This window comes from Rattus rattus, chromosome 11 (genome assembly GCF_011064425.1).
Source record: "Rattus rattus isolate New Zealand chromosome 11, Rrattus_CSIRO_v1, whole genome shotgun sequence".
NCBI lineage: Eukaryota > Metazoa > Chordata > Mammalia > Rodentia > Muridae > Rattus > Rattus rattus.
In genome coordinates, this window is record NC_046164.1 from 4933465 (window position 1) to 4953392 (window position 19928).

General features: G+C 47.8%; 1 long non-coding RNA gene, 1 other non-coding gene and 1 pseudogene across 2 annotated transcripts in view; 2 read left to right on the forward strand and 1 right to left on the reverse strand.

Moving 5' to 3' along the window:
• Positions 1-1150: 1150 nt before the first annotated feature.
• Positions 1151-1557, forward strand: LOC116912647 (annotated as a pseudogene).
• A 1473-nt stretch (positions 1558-3030) lies between these two features.
• LOC116913014 lies at positions 3031-3135 on the forward strand. Its single transcript, XR_004389567.1, has one exon. It is a non-coding gene; the product is annotated as a small nucleolar RNA U13 (small nucleolar RNA).
• A 4940-nt stretch (positions 3136-8075) lies between these two features.
• LOC116912426 overlaps positions 8076-19928 on the reverse strand; it is a 28392-nt gene continuing 16539 nt past the window's right edge. Inside the window, exon 2 of the long non-coding RNA XR_004389460.1 lies at positions 8076-8734. This is a non-coding gene — a long non-coding RNA (uncharacterized LOC116912426). The remainder of the gene's footprint in view (positions 8735-19928) is intronic.

Consider the following 19928-nt stretch of genomic DNA (forward strand, 5'->3'; position numbering starts at 1 on the left):
GGTCCAGCAAGCAAGGCCCTGGGCTGACCCCTGGGTTCGCAAAAGCAACAATAATGTCATGGGACGATAGGAAAATCTATAAAGATGGAAAGTAGATCTGTGGTGGCTTAGGCTGGGTCGAGCAGGGGCAGCAAGACTGCTCGCTGAAGTAGGTACAGCCTTTGAAAGTTTCTGATTTACTAGTTATTTATTTGTATGTCTGTGCTAGGGATCAAACCTAGGGCCTTATGCATGCTAAGCGAGTGTTCCACCAACTGAGCTCCATCCCCATTGCTGTGGTTGCTGCTGCTCTGTCAACATCATCATTGCCATCAGCAGCAGCAGCACCACCACCATCATCATCACCATCAACATCAGCATCACCACCACCATCATCCTCATCATCAACATCAGCATCACTACCACCACCATCATCACCATCAACATCAGCATCACCACCATCATCATCAACATCAGCATCACCACCACCACCACCATCATCATCCTCATCATCAACATTAGTATCACCACCACCAACACCATCATCATCAACATCAACATCAGCATCACCACAAACACCACCACCAACACCATCATCCTCATCATCAACATCAGCATCACCACCACCACCAACACCAACACCATCATCTTCATCATCAACATCAGCATCACCACCACCACCAACCCCATCAGCAGCAGCAGCATCACCACCATCATCAGCAGCATCATCAACATCAGCATCACCACCACCACCACCATCATCACCATCATCATTTTTTAAAAACGGGTTCTCAGCTGTTCTGAAATTGCTTTGTACATAGACTGGTCTGTCCTTAAACTGGGAGATCCACCTATCTCTGCCTCCCTCCGTACTAGGATTAAAGTTCTGCACCGCCAGGTCTGGCCTGAAGTAACAACAACAACAACAACAACAACAACAACAACAACAAGTTCTAAGAGCCCCTGAACTTCATACTTTTTTTTTTTCTTTTTTTCGGAGCTGGGGACCGAACCCAGGGCCTTGCGGTTGCTAGGCAAGCGCTCTACCACTGAGCTAAATCCCCAACCCCTGAACTTCATACTTTAAGAAAAGCTAAACAAGGCCTCCTGGCTGGGCTCCCTGGCCACCAGAAGCGGCTGAGGGAGAGCAAGAGGGTACGACTGTAGGGTCATGTGGGTACAGGTCAGAGTTAGAGACGCAGGCAAGCTGCTTCCTAGGGCTTTGACGCTGGGTGCTAAGCCAAGCCAGCAGTGGAGGAGTCCAAAGCACCCTGCTGCTGAGTAATGAGGCGTCGCTGCTCGCCTACTCCGGTTATGGGGACACAGAGGCAGGGCCACCGCGGCCATCGCCAGTAACATCTGGGCCACGTACGATAGGAACAGGAACCAAGCATTTAATGAAGACAGTCTCAAATTTATCCTCATGGACTGCACGGAGGACTGGGTAGCCATTACCAGGGTGGCCAACTTTCTGCTATGTATGTGTATCCCAAGGAGACTGTAGGCTTCGGGATGCTCCAAGCCAAGCCCTTGGTGCAGTACCTGGAGGAGCCCCTCACCAGAGTAGCAGCATCATAATCGTGTGCTGGAAGCTGGAGTAGAAGAGGGATGGTGATTGGGAAGAGCCGGGCCCTGGAAATGCCTGGGCTGGGCGGGGATTGCTTTTTTCTAAATAAAATTTCAACTCTTAAAAAAGAAAAGAAAAGGGGTTGGGGATTTAGCTCAGTGGTAGAGCGCTTGCCTAGGAAGCGCAAGGCCCTGGGTTCGGTCCCAGCTCCGAAAAAAAGAACCAGAAAAAAAAAAAAGAAAGAAAAGAAAAGAAAAAAAGAAAGAAAAGCTAAACAAAAGCCAAAAACAACACTGGAGGTTTGACTACAGTATCATCTGGCCCTCCTTGTCCTTGTCCCTGAATGAGCACTAATGTTCCTTGTCACTTCCGACAACCTGGTACAGTGAAATGTCCTGAGTCCCGAGGGCTTCCCAACTTCCCCTGCTACTCTCTGGTCTCTGCGAGCCCTGCTCAGCGGGAATCACACTGGGGATGGGGGTGGGGTCCAAGGGTTCCAGACCTAGGGAGCACAACGAAATCACCTCCCCAACCAATGATACCTGAGTTGCCCTCTACGGATTTTACTCAGTGGGTATGGATTATACACGTACTTGTGAAAGGACGTCCTTTCGAAGAAGCTGCGTCTGCAGGGACCCACTGACTGATTAGAAGTTCCGTGCTACGGAGGATTGGAATGTTACATGTCCAGAGGCTAACTACCTTATCCTGCTACCTTCAGCTCCTAGGAACACCCATTCCTTGCCCACCTACCTCTGTATTGGAACTAACATCCTGTGACTAACAGAGAAAAACCTTTGCAGTCTATTGATGTAGCAGAGCCGCTGGAATCCACCAACCCCCAAACCAAGAATGTCATCAGACCGCATCTTAGGCCTGCAGAAAGCCTCTCTCCCTGCCTCGCTATGACGACCTCTAACGCAGCCGACGCTGTGCTTTAACTGTCCTTGATCAGTGGATTTCTTTGTTCTGTGAAAACTATGAAACTGCTCTTGTGTTGGAACACGGGATTTAGGGATAACCTCGATCTGTGTTCCCAGGGCATGGTCAATCAAAACGGTACCAGAATAAACTCTTTTATTCCCTTAAGATGGGATGGGTGGTTTTGCCCCGACTTGAATCCTAGTATGTGGACAGTCACTGGGGAGATGGATCTGTCTACCTAATGGGAAGGGGAGTGGCTGAGAATGTGAGGCCCACGTGGGCTACCTTGTGAGTTCCAGGGCAGCCTAGGCTACATTGTAAGACCTGTCTTTAAAAATAAACAAACAGGGGCTGGAGAGATGGCTCAGCGGTTAAGAGCACCCGACTACTCTTCCAGAGATCCTGAGTTCAAATCCCAGCAACCACATGGTGGCTCACAACCATCTGTAATGAGATCTGATGCCCTCTTCTGGTGTGTCTGAAGACAGCTACAGTATACTCATAATAAATAAATAAATAAATAAATAAATAAAATAAATAAAATTAAAAATAAACAAACAATCCTTTCGGTTCATAAAGCGTGATGATTGGGTGTTCATGCCGTGTGCGTGATATGTCCCGTCCACTAAACCTTGTTACGACATGGGCATATTACCCGTCTGACGTGAATAAATAAACAAACAAACAAAAACAAAACCCTACTGCTTTCTCTTTTTTCTTTACCTTCAAAACCCAGATATTTGGGGGGAACGGGAGAATGGGAGAATTCTCCCAATCTGGCCTTGAGTTCACCCGACAGTGAGGATGGCCTTGAACTCCTGATCCTCTGGCTTCTGTATCCCGGAAGCTGTTGTCATAGTTACCCAGGTAACGGCAGCGTGTGCGTCTGAATCACTATTTATAAGGCAAGGCTTTTGTGCTGAGTTTCATTGCGTCCGCCTGCAGCTTTGTACCTAACGCTCACCAGGCTCCTTGGCCTGAGTTAGGGAACACCCTGTGCTCAGACGTCCTGCCCTCTGAACATGTCAACAGAAAATGACCCTGCTTTAGGTGACCTCCCAGGTATCCAGACCACCTGCCAACCCATTTTGAGTTCGGCTTCCTCTATTTACTGCCTTTATGGCTACTAAACAAGCAAAACAGCACTTGCCTAGCAAGCGCAAGGTCCTGGGTTCGGTCCCCAGCTCCGAAAAAAAGAAAAGGAAAAAAAACAAAAACAAACAAACAAACAAACAAAAAAAAACAAGCGAAACACACTTCGAAGCAGTCTTGGAATTACAGAAGGAGCGAGCATTTGGACCAAAGAGAGGAAGAGGCCGAGTACTGAAGACAGGACACAGGGGACCCAAACTACTAAGAGAATTCCTAAGATCTGGCTGCAGCCTTCCATGATTTTTTTTTTTTTTTTTTTTACAAAAGAGGTGGGAACCAGACAGCCAGGAGTTAAGACAGTATGTGGCGAGGAAGTCAGAGCGCCCGAGAAATCTGTTGATATTTATGGTAGTGAGTAAGGTTTGAGCCGTGTTTGTTTTGGCTGTAGAGTTGCTAGGACTACGGCAAGCACACACTGAACTGTTCCTCCGTGGCCACCTTTGATGTCTGAAACTCAAATCACCTATTCTCTCTCTCTCTCTCTCTCTCTCTCTCTCTCTCTCTCTCTCTGTGTGTGTGTGTGTGTGTGTGTGTGTGTGTGTGTGTGTGTGTGTGCATATGTGAACACGTATGTGTAGGGGAGCTTGTCGTTTAGGCCAGCCTGGTTGGCTGGTGAGCCCTCAGGATCTGGCTACCTCTGATCCCAGACTCCCACCCCAGGTGCTAAAATTAGAGGGCCATCCCAGCATGCTTGGCTTTTGCTCAGGTACTGACGATCCAAACTCACATCTGTAAAGATTTTTACCTATTGAGCCATGTTCTCTCCTGATCCTCCACCTTGCCTAGTTCCCCAGAGCTGGGGTTCCCGACAGGTACTGCCACGACTGTCTCTATGCCACTGACTCTTAATTAGTCCTGGGGAAAAACTGATCCTGTCATATAACTTCCTCTTCCAAGTAGAAGCCAGCAGCTCACTCACATCTGCGCCTGCCTACAACCCACAACAGCATAGACCGTGGACGGCAAAGGCTCTCGGTGCCCACTGTCTGGGAACCGCAACAGGACCGTCAAAGAGCAGGCTACGTGAGAGGAGGGAGGTTATGTCCTTCCCTGTTTTGCACCCTTGTGTTTAGCAACCAGCATCCAGAGGCCCTGGCAGAAACCAATTCATTCACCAGCCTACGAGCAGTTGTTCCCTGTCGTCAGTCAGTGTTGTCATGGAAGGAGGACTAAGGACACCATCGGGCAGCCTGCTAATTTTATAAATGGAAGCCTTCCGCACAGCTCCCAGTTCACGTACACACCAGGCGGCGTGAAGATAAACTCAGCATTTTCCACACGGCAGGTGCCCAGGCAGACTCGCTTAAGCAGTTAGAAATTGGCAGCTCCTGGTAAAGACAAACTGAAGGGAAGCAGCTTTCCCTCCTCCCCTCCTCCCCTCCTCCTCCTCCCCCCCTCCTCCTCCTCCCCTCCTCCCCCCTCCTCCTCCTCCCCTCCCCTCCTCCTCCTCCTCCTCCTCCCCCCCTCCTCCGGCTGGGAGTGTGGCTTGGTGGGGAACACCTGCTCCAGAGCCTGGGTTCAATCACAAGTATAGCAGGAAGAAAAAGACATTCAGAATTAATTTTTATCTGCTATCACAGGATAAATGAAGACGTGTGTGTGTGTGTGTGTGTGTGTGTGTGTGTGTGTGTGTGTGTGTGTCTCACAAAAATATAGACAACCATTCAGAGAAGGCTGTCTGAGAAAGCACAAGCCGTGGAATGGATGTATTTTGGTAAAATATTGGCAATTGAGCAAGGTTTGCTGGCAAATGTGTCAACATTTGGGAGGTAGGGGCAAAAGGATCAGAAGTTTCGAGGACACCCTGGTCTAGACGCAAAGTTCAAAGCCAGCCTGGAGTACTTGAAACTCTGCCTCAACAATAAGCAAGCAAACAAAATTGTAGCTGAAATTACATCTCTAAAATTTCCTTTGAAATAATAAATGTAGGCGTTTGAGTGAAGATAGCAAACAAAGGAGCCTGGCCTTGGGCCTGTAATTGGAGCTAAATAACAGATTGAGAGCACTCTTACTAGGTTATCTGACTTCTTTTGTTGGGACGGGTCTCATTATCCGGCCCTGGCCGGCCGGTAAATTCACAGTATAGACCAAGCTAGTCTGGAACTCACAGAGACCACGGCTTCTGGTCCTGAAAGCTCTAGGCACAGCAGGTACGCCCGACATTTTCAACAATATGAAACTTTCAATTTTAACGTACTTAGCTCAGCATTTTGTAAACAACAACACAACCCACAAGGGACTGAGAGAAGACAGGCACTCCACTGTACAGCTGCTACAAATCTCATTCATAAAAAGAATTTTCGGGGTTGGGGATTTAGCTCAGTGGTAGAGCGCTTGCCTAGGAAGTGCAAGGCCCTGGGTTCGGTCCCCAGCTCCGAAAAAAAAATCAAAAAAAAAAAAAAAAGAAGAAGAATTTTCATTTGTTTTTTGGTTGGTTGGTGGTTTGTGGTTTTTCAGACAGCCTTTCTCTGCTTAACAGTCCTGGCTGTCCTGGAACTCACTTTGTAGACCTCAAACTCACAGAAATCCCCCTGCCTCTGCCTCCCAAGAAAAAAAAGTTTTGAAAGTCAATTATATAAAAACTTCACTAACTGTGGAAGACAGGAACACACACACACACACACACACACACACACACACACACACACCCTTAAGCTGCACACCTAGAAGTATATTACTTTAACAAAGGAGATGGGGGTTTGCAGACATGGAATTAGAGTCCTATCAGAGGGTGGCAAGTGTGTCAGTGGTTAGCGATGCCTGTGTAATGGTGGAGGAACATAAGGACACTTCGCTGCTGGCCCTGAAGATGGAGGATACAAGCCGAGGAATGCAGGTGGCCTCCCGAAAACTGGCGAAGACAAAGATACAGTCCCCTACAGCTTTCAGAAGGAAGCCACCCTGCTGACCCTTTGACTTTAGCCCAGTGATTATGCCTGAAGGCCAGTAGACTACATTCTGCCTGACCTCACTTGGCACTTAGCTAGTCCAGGATCCCTGAACATCACAACCCTGCAATAGATTTCCTATCGGCTTGCCCCCCTGTTCTCTCTACAGCTAGCTAGTTTCATAGCTTCTGAGCCTTCTCCAGTCACTTCAATGGTCACTTTCTCTGTTCAAAGAAAGGACTTGATCACATGCCCACACACCAGGACCAAAAGAAACCAAGGTAACTCTCCTTCCATTTCTTTTTTTTTTTTTTTTTTTTTTTTTTTTTTTTTTTTTTTCGAGCTGGGGACCGAACTCAGGGCTTTGCGCTTCCTAGGTAAGCGCTCTACCACTGAGCTAAATCCCCAGCCCCCCAAGGTAACTCTCAAATCCTCCCAGTCTCTGCTACCAGCACTTCTGTGCCCACCCCTTGGTCCCACCTGGTACTTCTCAGCAAATCCCACCCTCTCAGCTTCTCCACTTTGCTCTCACAGCAAATCCCACCCTCTCAGCTTCTCCACATTGCTCCCACAGCAAATCCCACCCTCCACTTCTCCACTTTGCTCCCACAGCAAATCCCACCCTCTCAGCTTCTCCACTTTGCTCCCACAGCAAATCCCACCCTCTCAGCTTCTCCACTTTGCTCCCACAGCAAATCCCACCCTCTCAGCTTCTCCACTTTGCTCCTACAGCTCTTCTTCAAACACTGCTATTCCCCTCCTCCCTGGCTTACCCAGCAGCATACAAATGGTACTTTACTAGAACCCAGCCTAAAAACAAGATGTTCCCCACCACATCTCCTCCTCCTTGGACTAATGCTCACAAAGGCTGTGGACAAGTCCAGGGTTCTGTCTCTAACTCCCCTTCAGCCGGGTCAGCGCCCACTTCCAGTTGGCTGTAACTTAACAACCCCAGTGCAGTGGCAGTCGTTTCTGTTATGTAGAGGAGGAAGCGGGATGTAGAGACGTCTGGGCAGCTCAAAACCAAACATTAGTGAGCACTGTCCTCTAACCCCCTGCCGGTTCTATTCCCTGCTTCTGCCCGCCCTTCAAACTTCAGGTACCCTACCTATCGTTGTAAACTAGACTGCCCAGCCTGCCTTTCTTAACATTAAGACATGCATACACTCCTTATAAAATGATCACAAGATCTGAGTCTTACTAGTTTATGTGTGTGGCATACTGATTTTGAAACTAGTACATTTTGGGTTTTCCCCGGCTGGTTCACAGCTCACACTGGCGTATGTTTTCTCCTTACCGTTGTTTCTTAGACAGGGTTCTGTGGATCTTTCCCTTGGCTGAGCACCTGTATTACCATAGTCTATAGCACATTGACACGTTTCTTATTTTCATGGAAGAAATCCGTGCCTGGTATGAAAATGTGGAGCACTGGGGCAAAATTCTATTTACCACAATTACAGAATTATGCCACAGAGCACGACCGCTGGCTGTCAGCACTCTCGCCCCCTTCCAGGTTTTCATACGAGCTCCCAGGAACCCCAGTTGTAACCACAGCAAACACAGGAGATATCTTGAAATTATCTATTAAATATCCGACCGGTCAACATAAACAAAAGCTGCAGTAGCCGAGGACATATTTAATTCCACGTAAGAAACAGAAAGTTAATTTTTCATCATAAAAAGTTATATATATATAACTTAAGAAATATATGTAAATATATATATATCTTAAGAAATATATATATTCTTTTGCACAAAGCAGAAGCAATACTTGTTCTTGGCTGACGTGTAAGAATTAAATTGTGTCACTCCTCGGCCTTGCGAGCCAGGACCAGGTGGAGAATTAAGCAGACGATGTGTGAGGGAAGCAGGGCAGGAGACGCGCAGGGGAGTAACCTGTAAGCAACTGCAAGGGGTGGCCTCAGCTGAGAGGTCTGTAAATGGAGCCTCAGCTCTGGCAAGGACCTTGAACCTGACCTGCCTCCATGCGGAAAGCCTCCCAGCTGCTGTTTCCTTTTGCTCTTCCCCACATCACACAAACCAAAGCTTCCAAACAGAACAGAGCCTGACGCAGCAAATACTTATTGAAGGAAAAGGGAAAAGACTGTGTCTTTTGGTATAAAAGGGGGCGGTGAGGGTGAGAATGTGGCTCAGCAGAAAGGCATCTATCTGCATAGTTTGTGAGAGGTTCGATCCACATCACCACCAGTGAACAGGCTCCTTCCTGTAAAATGAACACAGACACACAACACAGAGAAGTGGCTTCGTAAACAGAAGCACACCAACAATATTAATCTGGCTTACAATCTTTTTTCTTTTTTATTTTAAAGATTTATTTATTTCATGTATGTGAGTACACTGCAGCTGTCTTCAGACACACCAGAAGGGGGCATCGGATCCCATCACAAATGGTTGTGAGCCACCACGTGGTTGCTGGGATTTGAACTCAGGGCCTACTGGAAGAGCACTCGGTGCTCTTAACCACTGAGCCATCTCTCCAGCCCCTGATTTACAATCTTTTTCTTGCTGCTGGGTGGAGGAAAGCTTGCGGAGAGCTTATGACACCCTTGTTCAGCCCCTCGCAGTGTCAAAAAGTAGATATTCTTATACATTTCTCGCCTCTTTAATTTGGTGAGGAAGAAACTTGCTGGGTAAGCATTATTTTATACTTGAAATTCCAGTGTCGTCTCGACCTAGTAGCTAATACCATAATCGCTCTTTTAAAAGTTTGGTTTTAAGGGTTCGTTTGTTTGTTTGTTTGTTTTTTAAATGTACTTTAGTAACTTGATTGATGGCTCCTTGGCTCAAATACAAACACTGATAACCGCATACCGGGGCTTGAGAGACAGCTCAGCAGTGACTGAGGATGTCCTGTTCTTGCGGAGTTGCTGAATTTGGTTCAGCAACCATTCCGCTCTTGACCTCTTCTGGCCTCCACAAGCACCTCCCACAATCACATATGTGGAACACACACATACGGGGATGGGGGGGGAGGAGAGAGAGAGAGAGAGAGAGAGAGAGAGAGAGAGAGAGAGAGACTAATAGTAAATATTTTTAGATGTATAATTTCGGAGCAGAGTTGTGTTCTGCCTCCTTCTCTCCAGTAGAATCATGTACACAAAGGCAGACCTTCAAGAGGTCCGGAATATGACATGGCAGCATTGAAATTATTTCCAGCAAGAGGCATTTCAGTTCCTGAAATCATTCTAAAAGTAGAACCTCCCCAAACTAACTCAATCATTATAAGACAGGGAAGGCTGACTCGGCCAGAGACGAGTCTCCACGGCACATCCCAGCACACTCTCAGAAAGCTGTCCTGAGTCCCTTTACCCGAGCCATTTAAGTCATTTATTTTCCTATAACTACTCCTCTTCCTTTTTCTCCTGTGAGGACGCCTTGAGTTCCTATCAATATGTTAATAAATGTGTGATTACATCACGTCTTTCCTCTTGCTAATCTGCCTTTTGTCCTACTCAGAATTCCCATTCGTAGAACCTAACGGGAAAGACCTAAGATAGGACTTACTTTCTCAACAAACGGACACTACCAGGACATCTTTGCACGCACTGAATTTGGACTCTTCCTCTGAGAGTGAGCCCTGGGTACTATGGTGGGAGCAACATGACTGGTCCAAATGTCCCCGCCCACCCCATACCTGCAATCTGTAAACAGGACTGCCTCGGACAGCAAAGGTATGCCAAGGGACCTAGAAGAAACTTCCAAATACTCCTTCGAAGTGAACTCAGGCTATTACTAGAACGAAAGAAAATTTAAGCACACAAAGAGAGCAGGGCAGCCAGTCTACACGGCGTGCAGGGACCCGATCCGGCATGATTCCTTCCCTGTTCAGAGTAGAAGGATCTTTGGCTACTGCAACCATCGGAACAGAATCCACAGAAGGGAAAAAGACAACACTTTAAGTTCACTTAGGTAAAGGCCATTCCTTAAACCGCCCTGCCTTTCCTGGCCAAACTAAGGGACCCTCAAGAAGGAAGATGAGGGCACCCTCAGACTATTCTGGCTTCCCTGTAGCTTTGGATGGAGAAATAAAGAGCTGACGGGTTTAAACAAATGCACCAATAGGAGTGTTTTGAAGGTTTGCTTGGTCACTGGGCTCCAGACAGTTACTAACCAGTCAGGGGACCTGGAAGCACACGGAGACAACAAGACACCATCTCTGAGTCTCCCTACCACCTACCCTTGCCAACTACACGGCTGCCACTGCGGCTTTCTCCCCAAATCCTTCCCTTCAGGGAGCGTGGCACAAAGGGCCAAGAGCTAAACGAGGTAGGACTGCAACTACACAGAGACCGGTGAGTAGGCGTTGAAAGTGATGGCCAGGGGGTCGGAGGCCACTAAGGACCAACTCTGGGATGGAAGGTGGTCTGGGTGCAGAGAACCGAGACGACCTGCAGTCAGAACATCCAGGGACTGAAAACATCGGGCAAACCAGGCTTAAAACAGGTAACACAAGCTGGCTGTGCTGGCAAACGTCGGTAATTCCAGTACCCTGGGTGTAGAGGCAGGAGGATTGCCAAGAGTAATCTCCAGTTGGTATATCAAGCCGAGGGGCACACACAGATCGAGGAAGGAAGGAAGGAAAGAAGGAAGGAAGGAAGGAAGGAAGGAAGGAAGGAAGGAAGGAAGGAAGGAAGGAAGGGGAAATTTTTAAATCAACAAGAAAAGCCCGATCAATCAAGTTGAGGTGGGAAGAAGTGGGTGGAGTAAGGAAGGGCGGGGCCAGGGAACATTTGGAAGCTCGAAACCCGGGGCTGGAGGGGCTCAGCCCCAGCAGTAAACCACCAACCAGGAGAGTTTCTCTTTGTGTTCCTTCCCACTCCGACTCCCACTGCCACCCCCACATCCCCCACCTGGTATTGTCTCTATTCACTTCTCCACTGAAGGTCATTTCAATTTCTTATTGAGCTTAATTAAAAGACAATTTCAACCTACGTCTTATTCTTTGTGAGACAAGGCTTCCACACACCTCAGGTAAGCCCTTCCCCAGATAATTGTTTCACCTTGACAGAGCAAGTAATCCTCTAAACAACTTCTTTGAAAGCTTTATTTGTCATCTGACCTCCTGGCCTGCCCTAGGAGCTAACCTCTCCTTCAAGTTTAAGGAGAAAATACCCTGAAGGGATAGTTTCCGGCCCCGTCAGAGTCCCAGATTAATTTAATTGCCTGACTTTCCCCTCATTACCAAGTTCCTCCCGGAGGGCGATTTCTCACTTCAGGAGAAAGAACACCCACAAAAAGCCTGTGCTGTACCTTCAGGTTAGGGAAAGTACAGGACCGCAGTTTCCTGTGTAGCGAGGCCAATTAGCAATTCACGCTTTTACCATTTCAATAGGAGCCAGGAATTACAGCCGGAGCAAAAGAAGTCGCCCTCGTACCTCCCTGCAGTTTCCTGTGTATTGTTTGCAGGTTGGCTCTCCCCCCCAGAACAAAGTGCCGGCAAACCTTATTTTAAAAACACAAATAAAGAGCTATGCAGGTCAGAGCAGTCCCTCCTAGAGGGAAGAGCTCACTCCAGGAGTAGCAGCGGAAATGGAGCCCAGGAGACGGTGGGGTGCTGAGGAGGCTGGAGGTTAGGGAGCAGAAACGGAAGGCAAGTCCCTCCGCCGGGTATCCCAGCACACTGGAGGCTCAAGCGGGCTTCCCGAAATTCTAACACCCCTGAGGCTCCAGAGTTTCCCGTCCTCTTTGTTCTGTTTCCTAGCTCAAAGCTAGCTTTTGCTGAACGCAGAGATCCTCCTGCCTCAGTTCAAAGTAAGTTTGAGATGACAAAGAGATCACCACACCTTCAATGTCCGGATAAAGCAAACTTCACTCTGTCTCGAGCGTGTGTGCTGGGAAAAGCAAACACAGGGCCCGGAAGCCTGTTTGGTTTTCCTTCTAACTCAGAGGAGGTGACTTCGAATTTTCCCTATTGGCTGGGGTTCGGGTTTTTACAACTCCAGGCCCTCAAACTCCTAGAATGCCTCAATGGGACTTTTAGTAAACAACCGTTTTACCAGGTTAGAGGGGTGGGGGGTGGGAGGTTAAAACAGTCCCATGAAAGTCAAGATAGATAAAGATTTGAAAATGTAATGAGCACAGTTAAAGAAAAAAAAAAAGCCTCTTAGACGTGTAGAAATAGCTTAGTGAGGAACTCCGCTACACCCAGGGCTGCATCTGATAATGGGAACCCGGGACATCACTGGAGAAAACAAGGCACAGGCCTGGATGATGCCCACTGGGCAGTGTATAAGCGGGGTCCAAGAGCTCTGTTATGCACATCTGGACAGATGTCACCTTGGTCTGTCCTGCAGCTGGAGAGTCTCCTCCTGGAACCTGACCTTCAAATTATAGCATAGTGTGAAAATAGCGAGGGTTCCCACTATCCCCAAGGCTGAACCCAAACCAGAACCAAGTCACTCCACTCACTGAGGACCAGGCACCTAGAACCCCAGATGCCCACTGGACAGTGTATAGGCAAGGCTCTGCACATCTGGCTTACTATTCTCTTGGCTATCCAGTCTCTCAGGTAACTGAGGGAACTGCTTCCACTACCGTCTTAAGGCAGAGAAGCCCATGCCTTCCTGGGAGTTAGTTCTGCCACAGTGACTCCCCCTCAGGGTTCTGGTTCCTTCCTTCCTGCGACCAGCTCTGGGCTACCCAGTCTTTTTTTTTTTTTTTTTTTTTTTTTTTTTTTGGGGGCGGGGGCCCGAACCCAGGGCCTTGCGCTTGCTAGGCAAGGGCTCTCCCACTGAGCTAAATCCCCAACCCCTGGGCTACCCAGTCTTAAGGCAGAAACCTGTGCCTTTGTAGAGGAAGTCCTGAAGTCAGGAATTCACCCTTCTCCCTGGGGCCAGTGTGGGCCCTTGGAATAGCAAGAAGCCACCTTGGTTTGACCTTTCCTTAGGACCGTGTAAGATCCTGCTGTCTAGACAGATTATACTGTCACAAGCGAGAAGGTAGATACGCGAAGTTAGTAAAAACGGAAGTTGTATTTTTATCACGCTGAGGGCCATCACACAAGGTTCACAGCCTGAATTCCTAACTTCTGTCCCAAGCCTTCCTCCCCGAGGCTGCTTTCCTGTGCCATGTATCTTAGCTAGAGGTCAGACAATAACCAGCCGAAGTCTCTGATTCAAGGGTCAGAATCCTGGGAGAGACTCTCCGGCCTCAGGGTGGATCAAGGTGGCGTCTCTGCAGGTGACATTTCTCCAGATGTGCAGAGCACAGCATAGCTCTCGGTCTCTGCTTATACACAGTCCAGTGGGCATCTGTGCCTGCTTCCCTTCAGGGTGTGGTGTCCCCCCCGGGTTCTGGTTATGAGGTGCAGCCTTGGGTGTAGTGGGGTTCTCGCTAAGCTATTTTTACAGGTCTAAAAGGCCTTTCTTCGCCCTGTGCTCATTACTCTCTCTGAAAATGAAAATAAATTAAAAAAAAAAAAAAAACTCGAAGGTAAGTCTTGGTCAGCTCTTACACTTGAACGTTAGCTGTCCTAATGCACTCGGGCATTGAGAGATTATTACATGTTCTTATATATTGTGGGTTCGAGGTGGACCGAGTTTCAACCCGTTTTGCCTCTTGCTGCCAGATGATGCTGGAATAGTGGTTCTCTGCAGATTGGTTGTGAGGGTTACATTATATATTACCAACGTTCAGGGTCTAGACCTCCACTGAAAGTCCGCATTAGGTCACAAAGACCAAATGAGATCGACAAGGACCAATGTGCATGCCTGGGAGGAGTTAAAGACCTCAACCATTAGAGGTAAATGACCGGCTGGGGCGGATGGCTCAGTAAGAAAGGCTCCTTCTTGGCTGGCAAGTGTGAGGATGTGGGTTCAAATCCCTATGAACCCACAGAAACTTTAGCCTTGACACCTGTTCCAGTGGCCGACGAGTCTAGCTGTATCTATGATCCACCTGATTCAGTGAGAGACTTAACTCAAATAACAGGAGGAAGAGAGATGTCTGAGCTTCCAAATGGTTCAGGGTTCAATTCTTAGCACCTACATGGTAGCCCCCCGAACACGTGTAACCCCAGTTTCAGAGGATCCATTGGCCTCTTTTGACCTCTGAGGGCACCAAGCACAAATGCAGTGCACAGACATACGTGCAGGCTAAACACCCATACACAGAAAGCTAAATAACTAAAATAAAAAACAAGAAATAAGTAGAAAGCAACAGGTAAAAGATACCCTAAGCCTACCTACACTAACATGTACACGCGCCACACACACAAATAAAGACTTAACAAAACCCAGTAACTAAGTATAACTGGGGCTGGAGAGATGGCTCAGTGGTTAAGAGCACTGACTGCTCTTCCAGAGGTCCTGAGTTCAAATCCCAGAAACCACGTGGTGGCTCACAACCGTGGGATCCGATGCCCTCTTCAAATAAATAATTCTTTTAAAAGAAAGGAACTAAGTATAACTGTTTAATGGAGGAAAATGTAATAAGAGACAGACAGATACACATGCTGACATAGACTCTGGCCCCAGAAGAAACAACATGTTGACAGGGTTGGAGCAAAGAAGATTGTTATGAAACCGATGATTGAGAAGCCTTTCGTACTTTCTTTATAAAGAATCACTAGTGCTTGGATTCACTGTAAACCTAAGGTTTAAAGAACCAAGTTTTTAAAACGATGATTAGGCCTCCATCCTGCCAAACATGCGTTAAATCAAAAGTTTATATTTTTCGCACTTCTCAGGAGCTGTTCAGAGTACTACTGAGTGAAGGAAGGAAGATCTGTGATCGTACGCTCAATGCTAATCTTGAAAATAAAAACATAAACATCCTAATTTAACGAATTAGCTAAATGGATTTTACTGTGACTACTGGCTGCTTTCCAGCAAGTGTATGCGTGAAATACAAATTTACTTCACAGTAAATTCAAATGTAGACCCAGCAAGCCAAGCCTCTGTTACTGAGGGGTGAGGACGGCCACGGTTTTCCTGAAAGGAAGAAACCAAAACACTAAAGACCCTGGGATCTTTGGGAAGGTTGACAGGACCATTTCCCCTGCCTTGTCCCTTGGCTGAGTCTTGAGGAATTAGCTATCTGTTACAGTCAGTTTTTATCAACTTCACCCAAATTTATCCATACCTGCAAAAGAGAAGCTCAGTTTTAGAGTTACCTCCTTCAGACTGGCCTATGAGCCTGTCTGTGAGGCATTTGATTGGCTGCTCATCCCTGTAGAAGGGCCCAGACCAGCAGAGACAATACCACCCTTGGGCAGGTGGGCTTGGGTTCTGTAAGGAAGGTGTGAGCTGAGCAAGCCAGGGGAGAAAGACCAGCACACAGCACGGGGCAGCCCCGTGGTTTGTACTTCATTTCCTGCCTCCAGTTCTCCTGCCGTGGTGGCTTCCCTCAGTAGTCGTGGTGCTGATCACAGCAAGAAAGAACACTGGCCTTCCCCCTCTCTGGACTTGGTTGAGAAATTTTACTCCAGCCTTGAGCAACAGGGCTGGCAAATGATCCTCACAGGCCGGGAATAAGAGTCAGTCTTCACGAAGTCCAGTGACAGTCAACAAGGGACACTTCTGGGGGAGCCCAGGATGAACCTGGCTTGTACACCAGATGACCAACAGTGACATCACTCACGGTTGCTCCGGTTCAAGTCTAGCAGCCAGAACCCAGCACGGTGGATGAAAGGCTCGCCTTCTGGGTCACATTAACAGGGGAGACAGTGCCTCCCAGAGGCCAATATGGTAAACAGCAGTCATTGACGAGACATGACCAAAGCGGAGAATGGAATGATTTAATATTATGGTCCAGCTTTTCCCCCCATTGGGACAGTCTCCCATCCTAGTACTCACTAAGCCAGCGTCTGCTTAGCTTCCAGGATCATATAAGATCAGGCACGCTCGGGTGGATACAAGCATAGACTACGGGAATCGTTTCTACAAAGTTCAAGTGTGTTGTTCCAGTTTTATTTGAAAACGTGACGGTTTCTTTTCCATTCACTTTCTTTCTTTCACTGTCGTCTGTCCCATGGGCTTTCAACCTATTAGTCACGACGAACTGCACATCCCCTCACCCTGGATTTGAACTTGAGAAAAAACAAATCAGCTCTGGTGACCTGTGGCTTCAGCTTTAAGCTAGGAGGGCTGAGGCAGTCTGAGTGGGGAAGTAAAGCAACGCTGTGTTGAACATCTCAGCACATGCGGGGCTGGGGCCAAGTGTGAGGCACGACCTGCTACTTCTCATTAAGGCGGCTTATATAAATGGCAGCTGGGAAGGGCTGGTGTGGGCTAAGCTTTAGGCTGCTGAATAAGCCGACTTGAGAGACTGAGAGGGCAGGTAGTCAGTCTCTCCTTGTCCCCATGGGTTCTGGCAAGATCACTGAGCTTTGTGACGCTGTAGAGACGACTGGGGAAGTTCTCTGTCTGGGTGGAGCTCTGAGCCTATTGGTTAGTTTTCCCATTCCACGAAGATGACAGTTTAGCTGGGTAAGTAAGTGAAGTGAAGATGGTCATCGGAAGCAGCCAATGACTAGAGGCTGAAGTGGGAAAGCAAGGGGGTGGGGAATGGGCCAGACGGAGAAACCTCCTAGCAAACTTGGTCCTTAAGCTTTGTCACCTGTCACAGTTACTCACCGCCCTTCTTCAAGTTTCCTCCTCAAGGAAAAGGGCGAGGGGTTATAGACAAAGCTCAGTAGTATAGCACTTGCCTGGGATGTGGGAGGCCCCGTGCTTGATCCTCAGCTCCCAGAAAACAGCACGTAAAAGATGAGGCCAGACACAGTGGCTCACACAATTCCAGCACTTGGGAAGCTGAAGCAAGAAGACTGTCGTCACAAGCCTAGGGCCTACAGTGAATTCCCATCCAGGCTGGGCCACAGTGATACCTTATCTCAAAACACAAACAAAGGAATGGGCAGAAAAGGAGAAAGTAGGTGAGTTGGGGCAGCTGAGGGGGGCAGTCTGCACAAAAAGCTCGGTACAGAAGTCGGGAGAGACTAGAAACGATGCTAATTAGTGTTGTATTCACGCAAAACTGATGAGTCCAAAACATGTTCACTGTAAGATAGATCAGATTAATAATCCCCCGGATCTTTACATCCGAAAACCAAGGCAAAAACTAACACAGGAAATAATAGGAGAGCTTATCCCTGGACCAAGATTGCCAGGAGGTCTGGTCTGAGTTCGCTGGGAGCTGAGTTATGAGCCATTGCTGAGCTTGGAGTGGGGTCTACATGGGCAAAGCAACCACAGGTTTTATAGCAGAGAGGCCAGGAGTCTAAAGAAAGCTGATCTCGGAGAGAGAAATAGCAATGGAACAAGCAAAAGACAATGAAGCTAGAGGCAGACAGACACGCAGGCACTCACACGGGCACATCCTGTGCATGCCACAGAACCCAGAGGCTGCCGTGAGCACTTCCTGCTACATCCCTGAAGATGTCCCTGTATGTCACAATCGTCCCGTCTTAGACCTGAAGATCTCTCGCAATGATGTTTCTTCAAATGGGACAGACACCCGAGCCTCACAGAACTCCTTTCCAAGCGAAGAAGTGTCAGAAAGCCAGGATGGAGGCGTGACTGAATATGGAGACGCATGTAGACAAGTCCAGCGGAGCCTTGGCCCTTTGAAGGAACTCGAGGTCTTTTCCAGTTGTTTGAAATGAGAATGAGGGGCTGGAGAATGGCCGAGTGGTTAAGAGCATTTGCTGTTTGTCCAGAGGACCTCAATCTCCCCAACGCCCACAGCAGGTGGCTCTCAACCATCCAAGGGACCCACTGCCCTCGGTCCCTCTTCTGCACGCATGCTGCACTCACTTACACAACACAAAAATAATCTTAGCCAGGTACGGTGTCACACGCCTTTACTTGACAGCATGGCCTATACAGCAAGTTCCAGGGGATCATGGGCTGCAAAGTGAGACCTTGTCGCAAATTAATAATATAGTCTTTGAATGTGAACAATGTCATCTACTCTATGAGTTAAAGCCTGTGTGTATCCCCCAGTGGGCTGTTCGTGACTCTTTCTCATTTCTCGTGCACGTTCTAAGGGAGATGGACACTCTAGAAATACTTGCCGGTGTGAGGGTCTTGAGAAGGCCGAGGATATACCTCTCGGGAAAGCCTGAGATGATCTTGGCCTTCAGAAGGAGAGGACTGAAGATCTTAAAGTCTTCTGTCAGGACAAACGAATACACTATGGATGAGATCTGAGTCCCAGCGATCTTACGGCATCTCCTGTGTATTCCCCAAGCCACGTGTTTCTGCAGGGCCCCTGCACAGCCTGCTCTGGAACCCAGTCAAGTCCACTCTTCCTCTACCTTTCGTCCCTACAGGTCCTTGCTTAAGATGTGAGTTCCTGCATTGCTCTCTCAGAGCTCTTGAGAAACAACACAGCCGGTTCACAGGGCCTCAGAGGACCGTCCTTCTCTCTGTTGATGCTTGTGTTGCTGAAGAGGTTACTCATCCGAAGGGTTGAGTTCTAAACGAGCCCCCACAGCTCCTCGGGCGGGTCATTTTTGATCTAGGTGTCTTTCCGGGAACTCTGAAGACACAGTGGTTTCCAGATCCAGAAGGTTAACTCCCACAAAGACAGTAACTGTGTCTGTTTTAACCGTTACAGATCAGCAATGGCCGTGTTGGTTGAATAAATACAGATTAAGCCAAAGTTCAAATCCCTGTCCCTCTGGCATTACAGTTCTTCCTACTAAACCAAACTACTTCTTGATCTTGTCATCTACCCAACGTTAAAGGGGAATGACAAACTGAGCAAAGGACAGGAGGGTCAGAAGGAAGGGATGGCATCAAGACTCAGGGGATGGAATCTGGGCCCATGCATGAGCCACAGGTAAAGCCCCTTGGGCTCTCCTCGTGAGTGAAGTAACAGACTTGTCAGGAGTCCGGATGATGTGTCTCTGCCGCAGCTGTTGCTGATTGGTACGTTTGTCTTGTGAATCTGTTATTTATGATTATTAAAAAAAATAACAATAAAAAGCAGAAGGGACCAGGCACAGAGGCAAGCAGATCTCCTTGAGTTCAAAGCTAGGCAGGGCTGCATTGTGAGACCCTATCTCAAGAGCAAAAATAAAGCTAGAAATTATTAACAGAAAATTTAGAACTCAGGATCTCCCATAAAGATATCACTAATCTGTTGCTTTTTCTTTCCTTCTCCTCTTCCTTTTTTTTCTTTCTTTTTTCATTTTTTTTTTTTTTTTTGAGTTTATACTGTGGATGGGACTGGAACTTGCTATGTAGACCAGGATGGCCTTGAACACAGACATCTACCTCTCAAGAGTATTAAAGCCATGGCTGGCTCCAAAATATAACTGCCTTTTTTCTTTCTTTCTTTTTTTTTTTTTTTTTTTTGAGACAGGTTCTCTCTGCATAGCTCTGGTTGTCCTAGGACTCATCATATAGGCCAGGCTAACCTTGAACTCACAAGACCCATGCCTCTGTNTCCCT